Genomic DNA, 12,771 nt, shown 5'->3' with positions numbered 1-12,771 from the left:
CGCCCGCTGGCGGCGGCTGCTGCGGGCGCGGGGCGCTGGGCAGAGCCGTCCCGGCTTTACGGGTGCGGGAGCGGGGCCGCGGGCTCCCGGGCGGCCGCGCTCCTCCCGGGCCTGTCCCAGAGCCCCCGAAGTGCGGGGACTTCTCCGGGATGGGGAAGGGCCCCCCCGCCCGGCCGGCAGCTCCTCGCAGGCAGGGAGCGGTTTCAGGTGCCTGGGGGAGGTGGGCGGCCCCTGGTTAGCCAGAAAGCCAAAGGGCGGCAGCTCCCCAGGAGCTCAGAGCCGCCCCCCCAGCTCCTCTGCCCTTCTCAGCCCAAGTGTCCCGTTGTTCTCGCTTGCCATCAGTGAAGGCAGTGAAGGGGCCCTGGGCCGGACAGCGCCTGCCTGGGGCCAGCGGGAGGGGAAGGTGTGCAGGGTGGGGAAGCCGGGGCCGTGTCCCCAGGCCCTTCATGCCCTGGTTCACCTCCCTGCTGGCCTTAGGCCAGGATTTGGCTTCAGTCACATTTTGGGGAGGAGAGGGACATGTGCAAAATGATGTAGGTGCTCAAAGCACACATGGCTGTTAAATCCCCAGTGGAGGTAAGGGGCTGGGAGCTCAGGTGCTAGATGTTCTGTCTGGGTATGGGAAAAATACCCATGGCTGAGGGGCACCACGTTTAGTGCTTGACAAACGCATGGCTGAGTAAAATGATGCCAGAGCTCCTGCTTGGTGCCATGATCACGCACTGCAGTTGGAAAGCAGGCCTAGAAAATTCAACGGGTTTTGCTGTCTGGTTCCCGTTTGCAACTTAATGCACATTTTCAAGACTGTGCGTGGGTTATTGCTCTCAGTTCAAATCCCTGCCCTTCAAACCTGGTTGTTGCAATAAATCAATGTTCTAGCCAGCTGCACTTAAGGGGAAATAGTACTGAAGAGTCTCCCCATTTGTAAGGGGAAACCAAATGCTTGTTCTTGAGATAACCCAGCAAACAGCAGTTTATTAGTCCGCATTAATTCTCAGCTTTAAAAATCCAGGTGATCTTTTTGGCTAAAGCACTGATTTAGTTTATGTAGCTGTTAAAATATTTTTAAATGTTGAGCAGTTAAAATATTTTTAAATGTTGAGCGCAGGACCGAAGCAACCTGCGGAGCCAAGAACATTTCCGCGTCATGTGTTTTGGCCAGTAAAATAGAGCAGCACTGAAGCAAATTCCCCTTTTCAGATCTCACATTAGTAATGAAGCCAGCTCGCCAAACATTACCAAGGGGTAATGGAAGCCAGCAAGTGGCAACGGTAATTCTCTAAAAGACAAGACATATCAGATGTAGGGGCATACACTGACAAAGTTCTTGGGTATTTCTTTTATAACACTCCATCCAGGTTGAGTTTATTATTTCCTTTCCATTTGTTTGTTTTCTGCACGATCTTGACCTTGTTGGATCAGCAAGCAGTCAAGAACAAGTTACTGGGATCCCTGTGTTATTTCACAGAGAAATCAAGCGTTATTATCCATTTGTGTTTAACCCCTCCCATGGCTGTGCTCTAACTATGCGGATTTTTGCCTCCTTCTCATTTTGGGAAGGAAACTCCCTTTCTCTCCTCCTGCTCCTGTTACTCCGAGCTATTTTGACACAGGTACTTCAGATCTTTCTAGGTGCCCGGTGAGCAGTATAAATTGTTCAGATGGGAAACCTGGAGAGGAAATCAATAGTTCAAGGCTGACATCTACTGTTGGCTCATGCTGGGCTGCCCTTTGCTTTGCTGGCAGCTCCGTCGCGGCAGCACTGAAGGCCTGCGTGGCACTGGCCATGCTCAGGAGCACTGGTCAAGCACTGCTTCTTCATCTCTCTTGAGAAGGAGAAGAGGCAGAGTAGGCTAGAAGTTTAAATGGTAACTTAGGGTGTATGTAGGGTAAGTAAGTCATGCCTAAATTCATTTGAATGGTAATTATTCAAGTGAAATTACCTCTTTCATTGTTACTGATATTTTTGGATTTTTAGATGGCCTTAGTAATTTTTTCTCATGTTATTAGTTGTTCTCTATTATTTAATTTGGACAAGCGGTAATCTCAGTGATGGAGAATGTATTTGTGATGACTTTGTTTTTTTCCATAAAATGCCCTGAAACAATGTATACCTTCTTCATCACCAAGAGGTATCAGGTAGCTTTGATTATGAGTTTTTTACTGGTGGACAAATTAGTGATTTGATATCTGGTTATTTTCATAATTAAACTTTATTTATTTATATTCTGTACATCCAGTCTCAAACAGAGGTTCACAAAGATAATCTCCTTCCAAATTCTTGGCTCCTACATCAGTGTTGGATTTCCAGAAAACAATCCATTCCCCAAATTATCTTTAGTTGTAAAGGATAAAGTAGACCACCAACTGTTTTGTTGGTTATCTGGTTTGTTGGAATCCCATGGGTTAGGGCCCTAGAAGGAAGGGGCGTTCAAGAGAGCTGGTTAATATTCAAACATCACTTCCTCCAGGCTCAAGAGCGGTGCATCCCTATGAGTAGGAAGTCAAGCAAAGGAGGTAGGAGACCTGCATGGATGAGCAAGGAGCTCCTGGCAAAACTCAACCAGAAGAAGGAAGTCTACAGAAAGTGGAAAGGGGGCCAGGTCACTTGGGAGGAATATAGGAACATTGTCAGAGTATGCAGGGATGTGACAAGGAAGGCTAAGGCCCGTTTGGAATTAAATCTGGCAAGAGATGTCAAGGACAGCAAGAAGGGCTTCTTCAAACACATCAGTAGCAAGAGGAAGACTAGGGAAAATGTGGGGCCTTTGCTGAATGGGGTGGGTGCCCTGGTGACGAAGGATGCAGAGAAGGCAGAGTTACTGAATGCCTTCTTTGCTTCAGTCTTTACTGCTCAGGCCAGCCCTCAGGAACCCCAGAGCCTGGAGGCAAGAGAGAAAGTCTGGAGAAAGGAAGACTTTCCCTTGGTGGAGGAGGAGTGGGTTAGAGATCATTTAAGCAAACTTGACACCCACAAATCCATGGGCCCTGATGGGATGCACCCACGAGTGCTGAGGGAGCTGGCGGATGTCATTGCTAAGCCACTCTCCATCATCTTTGAAAGGTCATGGAGGACAGGAGAGGTGCCTGAGGACTGGAAGAAGGCGAATGTCACCCCAGTCTTCAAAAAGGGCAAGAAGGAGGACCCAGGGAACTACAGGCCAGTCAGCCTCACCTCCATCCCTGGAAAGGTGATGGAGCAGCTCATCCTGGAGACCATCTCCAAGCATGTGGAGGACAAGAAGGTGATCAGGAGTAGTCAGCATGGCTTCACCAAGGGGAAATCATGCCTAACCAATCTGATAGCCTTCTATGATGAAATGACTAGTTAGGTAGATGAGGGGAGAGCAGTGGATGTTGTCTCCCTTGACTTCAGCAAGGCTTTCGACACTGTCTCCCATAGCATCCTCATAGACAAGCTCAGGAAGTGTGGGCTAGCTGAGTGGACAGTGAGGTGGACTGAGAACTGGCTGAATGGCAGAGCTCAGAGAGTTGCGATCAGCGGCGCAGAGTCTAGTTGGAGGCCTGTAGCTAGCGGTGTCCCCCAGGGGTCAGTCCTGGGTCCAGTCTTGTTCAGCTTCTTCATCAATGACCTGGAGGAAGGGACAGAGTGCACCCTCAGCAAGTTTGCTGATGATACAAAACTGGGAGGAGTGGCCGATACGCCAGAGGGCTGTGCTGCCATTCAGAGAGACCTGGACAGGCTGGAGAGGTGGGCGGAGAGGAACCTCATGAAGTTCAACAAAGGCAAGTGCAGGGTCCTGCACCTGGGGAGGAATAACCCCCTGCACCAGGACAGGTTGGGAGTTGACCTGCTGGAAAGCAGCTCTGCGGAGAAGGACCTGGGAGTGCTGGTGGACACCAAGTTAAGCATGAGGCAGCAATGTGCCCTTGTGGCCAAGAAGGCCAATGGTATGCTGGGGTGCATCAGGAAGAGTGTTGCCAGCAGGTCGAGGGAGGTGATTCTCCCCCTCTACTCAGCCCTGGTGAGGCCGCATCTGGAGTGCTGTGTCCAGTTCTGGGCTGCCCAGTACAAGAGGGATGTGGCACTACTGGAGCAAGTGCAGCGAAGGGCTACAAAGATGATTAGGGGACTGGAGCATCTCTCTTATGAGGAAAGGCTGAGAGAGCTGGGCCTGTTTAGCCTGGAGAAGAGAAGGTTGAGAGGAGATCTTATCAACGTGTACAAGTATCTGAAGGGAGGGTGTCAAGAGGATGGGGCCAGACTCTTTTCAGTGGTGCCCAGTGACAGGATGCGAGGCAACGGGCACAAACTGAAACACAGACGCTTCCATCTGAACATGAGGAAAAACTTTTTCACTGTGAGGGCGACAGAGCACTGGAACAGGTTGCGCAGAGAGGTTGTGGAGTCTCCTTCTCTGGAGATATTCAAAACCTGCCTGGATGCGATCCTGTGCAATGTGCTCTAGGTGACCCTGCTTGAGCAGGGGGGTTGGACTAGATGATCTCCAGAGGTCCCTTCCAACCCCAGCGATTCTGTGATTCTGTGGTTAAAAATAGCATGGCTGCCATCCTCCCAAATCATAAAACGTAACAACAGGGAGCGCATTTCTGCTGGTGCTCGGATGCAAAGAATAAAGATTTGTGAAATTAGTGTAATGAATTTGTGTAACTAATGAGTAGTGCCCCAGGTCATTTTCTATCACACTAATCTATTTCAAAGTTCATTCTTTTTTATTTTATTATTGTTAGCATGCACTAATATTAAATATGAGTATAGTTATTAAATAGTAGTGGTAGCACCACTGTGTTATTGTGTCAGAAGAAAACTTAGGCACTTCTCGTAATTGGAGCTAAAGCTAAATACATATGGATACTGCTGCTGCTGACAGCTGGATCTCAATCACTGTGTCAAATGAAGTAATTGCAGAGATTTCTTAACATATCATCTGTCCAATAGGTATTTTTTCTGTTGAAAATTATTACAAATTTTTAATCATGTCATGCTTAGCACATATCCATTTTGACTTCTGTAAAAGTAATTACTTAGTGCTCCCACTTCAGCCTCTGTCAAGTCCTTTTGCATCTTTTTGTAGTTCCAGGTCTTTGCATTCGTTTCTCACTGACACAGAGCCACTGCATCACAGCACCATATCACCATCTTATTGCATCAGTGGGAACACCAGAAAGTTGGCAAAACTTCTTCACTCCAGTTAATTTTAAATGACTGTACATAATTTAAGGCTTGCAGAAGGCAATTAAAGTTGACAGGAAATCTGTATTTCAGGCCTGCAGCTTTAACAGTTCCTGATCTATAAGCATCTGAAAATCAACCTTATTTATCTTGTCCTAAAGCAACATACTACAAATTTTCATTTGCTAAAAAAATTACCATCTGCTACATTTTAAAAAGCTAACATGCATTCTACAAAAAATGATAATTCTATCTGAAAAGACCATGCTAATAAGGCCTTTGACTCTGAAGCTAAGCTCTAATCCTTTCAAAAACAGAAATGTTTGGAATGTGACATTTTTCCTGGCAATGCTAAATATTGTTGGGTCAAAACTGAGAGAAAATTCATTTAAACTTTTGAGATACAGATGAAGCACAGGATATGAAACAGGCCAGTTTTACAAAGGCAAATTTTGAAGATAAAATTTCTAAAATGAAGAGCACTCAGGACGCACTCTTCTGCTACACAGTATTGAATTTTGGCCTTCAGATTTTTTTATGGTTAAGATTGGGTTCATCAAATATACACAATTTCTATAAGTGTTTTACATTTTCAGGTGTCTGCATTTTGTCTTGAAATGCATGCATTGAAAATTTTCAAGTGTATTTCTTACATTGCACAAAGGCAGCAGTCCCCAGTGTTCCCTCCGTGCTTCTCCCCAAAAGTCTCAGTATCACTTCTGAAGTAAATCAGTCCATTCCATGTTTGTTTTATTTTAATTAAGCACTGGTGAAGGTGAAGTTGATATTTTCCAAGCTTTTGCAACAACAAACATCATGTATCATCTTCTATTTTTTAAATGAGATCTTGTCCTTCTGCTATAATTGCATTCTTTATACTAACATCTTTCACTGGTATCATCAAAAGTCTACAAAAGAGCAAATGTCACGGTGATTCACTAGAGATAGAAGAGAATTCATCATTGTCAGCTTTGTCGAATGGCTGCCAGTCATGTCTCAATGAAAAATGCTGTTTGTCTCCAAACAGTTGGTGACAGCTTTTTCAAGGGAAGTCTTGCAAATGGTAGCGTTCAGAGAATGGAAACAGAAATGAATAATTTTTGTTGTCAGAATACAGCATCTTTGGAGGTCATGGAGCCTTTAGAGATAGGGATATTTTCAAAGTGAGGTTCCTCACTGGAATGAAAGGAAGTCTCAAAGCAGCTACCAGCTTGTGTCCCTGCTCAAGAGTTACGGACCTCCATCCGTGCCAGTGGCCAGTGAAGAGTCGTAGCAATTACAGTCCTTTAAATAGTAAGTGGTTAGAATACATTGTAGCTAGTCATGTCTTTTGGAGCATCTCAACTACATATAAAAATAGTTGAGATGAACGTCTTCGTTTTCTGTCATAATGTTTTACTTTATTTGCAAATGCCTACTTTCAGTAAGGCTAGCTCTGAAGACTGTTTTTCCAGTCACGTGAACAATTGTTAATTCTTTTCTAAGAATTATGTGATGTCCTTAGAAGGTTATGTTGCATTAGAATAGATTTTTTTTAATTAAGACTTGTGTGTCTGAAATAAAAATCCCCAGTTCATTCAGTATCAGAGCACTGTATTTTACAGTAACCTCATTTCTTTATCTAAGGGATCCAGTTGAAACGAGCCACTTCTAGTGGCTTCAATTATTTGCAAAGAAATCTTCCATGTCCAGAATGTTCCAAGAAGACCGACTTTGGCTTTGCTGTTGTTCTGCAATGCAGGCTAGGCTTTTCCGCATGGGCAGCCCAGCGTAACTGGGCTTTGACTTTCCAAACCTCTCAAATGTAACCAACTGAAGGAGCCTGCTGGCTCTTAGGGCTTTCAGAAATGGCCAAGAGTGCAAGAGTAGTGAGTGGCTCTTCCAGCTGGACTTCTGATGTTATTGTTTGTGGCAAAGTGAGTGGGACTTCATCTTACTCATTCTTGGTGTAAAAAGAAGACCAACTAGTCTAGTCACTATGCTGGCTGCAAAGCCAGTTTGCAAGTGGGCGTAGCAAGTGGCAGGGGCATAAATCGTGAAGCAGAAGAACGCGCACAAGCCCTTCTCACTGCTGTACATGAAAACGCAGCCCTCAAAGAGAAAGTCTAAAGCGCTGTGTATCAGCTCCCAAGGCACAGCTCCTTTTTTAGTTAGTCATTTTCTTTCAGGGAACACAAAAAATGTGATTCCTTTTTAGCAAGCAGTGTGGGGATTGTGATTCACTGGCAGTTAGTCACAGTGTGTTGTTTACTGATAGTCCTCAGGGACTATTGGGATTGGCTTTGACATGTATTATCCCTGGAAAATATACCACACAGTGTGCGCTTTGAATAAGTTAGACACAAATACCAAGAAAAGCGGAGGTTTCTGAACAGGCAAGCGAAGGGTGCGGGTTTGAGAAGGTTCTTTGGGATCTCCTGTCAGAACCTTGGCGTTCTGTTCCAGAATATTTTAGAGGCTTATAAGATTGGGTTGGCAAATTTAGCAAAGCCTATACGCAACTTTAAGTGCGTATTTAAGAGCCACTTACCTCCACAGTGTTCAAGAACATACTTGGGTGGAACTAGCCCCACAGAAGTGAGTTGATCAGTTAAGGGAGTATCAGTCTGAATGGATGTATCACAACCACATATTGAAATAATACATGGAAAATGTAGCCCTCACTCATACATGACTCATCTCCTCAGCACAGAAGAACCCAGCAGATTAAATGACTGAATAATGATCCAAACAGAGATATTTGAAGTTAGCATTTATGAGCAAACTGTTTGGTAACAAAGAAATTAGGGAGATGCGCAAAGGAAAGACTCTTCCAGCAGTGCACCTGCTTTTGGTTTTAAAATGATAGTTCTCAAAACAAAACTTGCCTGCTTTCCAGTAACATCAGAAGGGTTTTGTTAGTCTTGAGTGAATTCAAATTGTTTTCAGTGTGTTTTTCTTGAATTACATTTAAAAGAACGCAGTTCATACCGCTACTATGGACAAATTTGTTCTAGAACTTCCCTTTTAACATGGCAGAGTGGATGAATAAATGTGAAGAAAGAGAGAATGAGGCAATGAAGTGAAGAGGGAAAGAAACTGCCTACTTTTTTCCGGGGTTTTAATTAAGTTGGAGGATTTTTCAAGCTTGGATAAGCTTTCAGGTATTTTTTCTAGCATTTGTTTTGCAGGAGGAATTTTAAACCGTTGGTAATTGTAATGACTAACTATAAGATAGAAGGTATGATTAAAATAAAACAAAAAGTTGACCTAAAATTCATCTACCAATCGTATCAACATTCTTGGAATCTCTCCTAACATTCAGAGATAATCTTGCTTCACACTGCTTTATGAATATTTGTCTTCTTCTACCTGGCTTGCTAACTCAGATACAAGAAGCCAACTCCATCCTTTTGTGACTCTAGTGACAATTTGATCCATCAGAAATATTGTTAGAGCGTGAGAAAAATTATCATGGTTATCTGAGCCAGGCAAATTAAGCAAGAAGCATAAGGGAGGTTCCTGAAAGCTTTATATTGTCATATTTCAAGTTGATTTTTCATCCAGAAATGTTTGGATACCCAGACTTCTCTTAATGAAACCAAACTTCAGGAGATTTGTCTGTTGTTACTGTGTACATAGAAAGTGCACCTAACTAAAACAGTGTTGCTGCTTTTGCTAATTCACCTAAGTGAATCTTAATTTGTAATTGAAGCTATTACTCCTAAAAAATCCTCTGAGATGCCTAAATAAAAATGCTGTTCACCTCTTTAATGGCTGTAATTCAAGGCTATCTTTTTATCACAGTCAAAATTGTTACTCTGGATTCCTGCTTAATTATGAAGATAATGCAGTGTGGCAGGTCAGAGACAGCAATGACATTGCTAATGCCAGGCTGTGAGAATACTGTGTTAGTAACTGGGATGGCTTGAATATTTTAAGTAATAATTTAATCTTTCAGTTTACTGATGCATTCACTGTGGTAATGATATTTATATGCCAAAGATGTCACTGTATTCACATGATGATAATCAGTAGATAAAATACATTATTAATAGTGCAATTTTCAAGAACACTTGATGGATTTAGAGCCTATGTCCTACTTCTAAAAGAAATTCTGTTCACCTGGGAGCTTAAGTCTTATAGGAAGCCAATGAATTCATGTTCCTAACAGCAGGATTTCTAAGCAGGGATCTGTATTTTATTCTTATGAGTGTGACAATGCCTTTGAAAAATTTACCCTGTCATTTGGATTCATTAATTTTAATATTTAAAGGTTCATTTAAACTGTTTGAGTTTGAAAGTGCTGAATGTCAAAGCCCACAAATCCCCAAATAAGTATGTTACAAGAACACCATTTTCCCAAATCCCTCTTGCAAAATGAAGGTGAACTGAATATGTCTTAAGTAAGCCCAGCAAAGGTGTCAACATACTGCCGATTGCTTTAGGGTATTTTGTGACATAGGACTGGTTACTAACTGGTCCACATGATCTCAATTTGGAGAGTTCACTGAGCAGCAGCTGGAAGTAACACATTTTTTATTACTGCTGACCTGGTTTGAAGCTGAGTCACTCCAGTAAATCATTCAGTTTCTTTAGTGTGTTCTGAACTTCTCTAGGGTTTCTCTTTCTTCTTTATTCACATGTAGCAGTTTGTTTATGATTCATGCATTACATTGCCAGTTCAACCTCAAATCCCAATTTCAGTTCATCATTTTTCTAGTTTTAGGAGGAAATAGCAGGTTCAAGAAAGTGGCTGGGTTCCTTCGAGGAGGAGAAAATTTGTTTATTCTGTGAATGTGGAAGTTCCCATGTGAAAGTTCCCAGATTATAAATATCAGGGCATTGACTGAGTTTGGGAATTAAGGCCAGGAACAGGAGAGACAGAGATGCTTTATTAGGAGCAGTGATGTTTTCATTAGATTGAAGGCTTTATTTTTTCTTCCAGGGTTCAACTGGAATCTGCTTGGCTTTTTTGGCTTACCTTTGGGGAGGATTAACTGAATTTTGGATGAAAATTTAATATGACATTTGCTTTCTTAAGAAATTGAGTAATTGTAGAACAGCTGTTGCCTTTGCTTTTTTATAGAGTTTGTGGATTCATACAGTATCATACTGTTGGTATGCACATGTTCAGGTTAATTATTTGAGAAATGTGCTTCTGTAATTCAGAATCCAGTGAGGACATTCATATATTTTCCATGCATCCATTTTCTTCAACAGGAACTGCGTAGCCCTTAAAGAAAACAAGAATATCATTGCTGGAAGACTGATACAGCTGAGACCCAAAGCAAGTTGGAAGAAAGCCACCAGGTAGGTTTTTAATTTTTTTTCTTCTTTGAACATCCTGAATATCTTATGCCAGATGTTTCTGGAGAGTTTTTCTTTGGGGCAATTCTGTTGAATTCAAACAAAATAGGATTCAAATCTAATATGGTAAGACACTCTGCAGAGCACCACTTCTCAATCTCCTCTGTGCTAGGCTGCAAGGCTTAACTGCATGATTCCAATGTAACCTTGAGCTATATAACTTCAATAGCTCCTGAGCATTAAAGCCATAGACCCTAACAAAAGGAGCCCAGGTTCACACAAGGCTGCAGGCGCAGCAATACTAACCATGCAAAGTTCCCATTTTGGCCGAGGTACCTGTGGAAAATTTGAACTGGGTCTTGTGAAGAGCAGTATGTTGGGCAGAAAGCTGCCCAAGGTGAAGCGATGAAGAAATACTGCGGAGACATGCAAGATTTAAATATTCTTTCTCTCCCTCTCTCAATGGCATTCATGTCCTATCCATCCTTATACCTTATAGAAAAAAAAATTCCAGATTCATTAGACAGGAAGATGCATATGACTGTTTAAATTGATGCTTGTATTACTGGTGGAAATGACTCCTAATTACACAGCATGTTTATGTATATGACATAAATCATCACCGGATAAAGCAAGTAAATGATACCATGGTATCAAAGTTAGTAATATCTTTTTGCATTGTTTTAAACTGCAGGTTATCCTGTGTAGAATCATTTTCCTCATGTTTCTGAGGGACTTTTGAAAGGTTTAGGTGACTGGGTCAGGAATACTTTCCTTCCTGAATGCTTTCGTTATAAAACAAACCAAAGAATCTCTTTCTTTAGGTAAAATGTATTACTGTCTTCAAAGACAATTGTTTCCTTTGTGACTCAAAAGACTTCCTTAGCACAATTTTGAAAAATGAAAAATGTATGATACTTCTAGAAATTCTTGAAGTGAATCGCTGAACTCTGAGCTTCGAAATTCTTTGCAAACAGCAGCAATGAAACCTACCAAAATTATAAATGAGCATTTATTTATATATTAACTATCAGTTGGTATATCACAACCCCTTCCACATACTCATTTATAAAACACTTGAGCAGCAAACTTAGTATAAATAGTGTTTTTTTTACTGCCATGGTATAATTGAAAGCTTGATGTTTGAGGAAGGCTAACATTGGTAAGCAGGACCTATGAAGTCTCTTGCCTGCCTGCTGTGCTATAGCTTTGCTGTGTAATCTTGAAAGATGACTTAAATTAATGGTGTACCATTTCCTATACTTTAAATGCTATAATATCTATCTAACAAGGATATTGTAAAATTAATTGTCATTTTATTATACAGCCAAGTGATAGCAGTGTACTTAAACATAACTAATGTGCATTGAGAATATCTCTTTAGAAAAGATTCCTCAGCTTCTGCGTACTGTAAATATCAGGTTTAAGGGTGGGTGATTTAAAGACAATAGATAACTAAACTCAATTAATGTATTAAAGAAAAGTCAGTACAGAAAGAAAGGCTGTTATGCTACTGATCTGGAATACTATCTTGCAGTGGTTTTCTTTTCTATTGGTACCAAACTAGAAGCTCAAATCTGTCACAGTTTGTTTGCAAGAACTAGGATATTACATTGCATTACCTGTGGTTGTTCACGTTTCCTTTTTCTCTCATGCACCAACTGCATTAATATGTCTGTACGTACAGACTATTTTTTGTAATTAGCACAGAGATAACAATGATTTAACTGGTAGTAAATTTTCATGAATAATTTTAGCATAAGTACAAACTCTTCTGGGACTGTATGATGCTGGCTAATAGTATAACTGAAACCACAGTTACAGAAAGATCTATCTGACACATCCTACATGAGTCAAGCATTTAAAATATGTCTCATACTAGTGTGAAAACGAAGTCTATCACACATGAAGCTGCAAACTTGTTTAGATGCCAAATATAAAATGTATGTGTTGAAGTTTCAGTATTTACCATTACATGCTTCTGTGATCAGGGTATGAAGAAGTTGAGCTTGTGTAGCATTTGCAGTTAATCATGCTGCATTTGCCACTTGACCTTGGGCTGTGATGCCCCTAGGAGCCAGGCCCTCCGCTGCTGTTCCGACTTGCTTCTCTGACCATCCCCATAGCGAGAGGCTCTCCAAGGAGCATAGCCGTATATTTTAATTTCTTTCTCCATCTTAGCCTTCTGAATGATGATTAAAATATCTTCTTTGCAAAAATTTTGCTGTTCTATTTTTAATACCATAATATCCCATCACCTTGCCAGAGGTGAATGCAAGTTTATTATCTTGCTGTAGTATAGATGACTCCCTCCTTGTTCCCTTGGC

The sequence above is a fragment of the Apteryx mantelli genome, chromosome 15, assembly GCF_036417845.1.
Source record: "Apteryx mantelli isolate bAptMan1 chromosome 15, bAptMan1.hap1, whole genome shotgun sequence".
Classification (NCBI taxonomy): Eukaryota; Metazoa; Chordata; class Aves; order Apterygiformes; family Apterygidae; genus Apteryx; species Apteryx mantelli.
Note: the sequence above shows the minus strand (reverse complement) of the source record.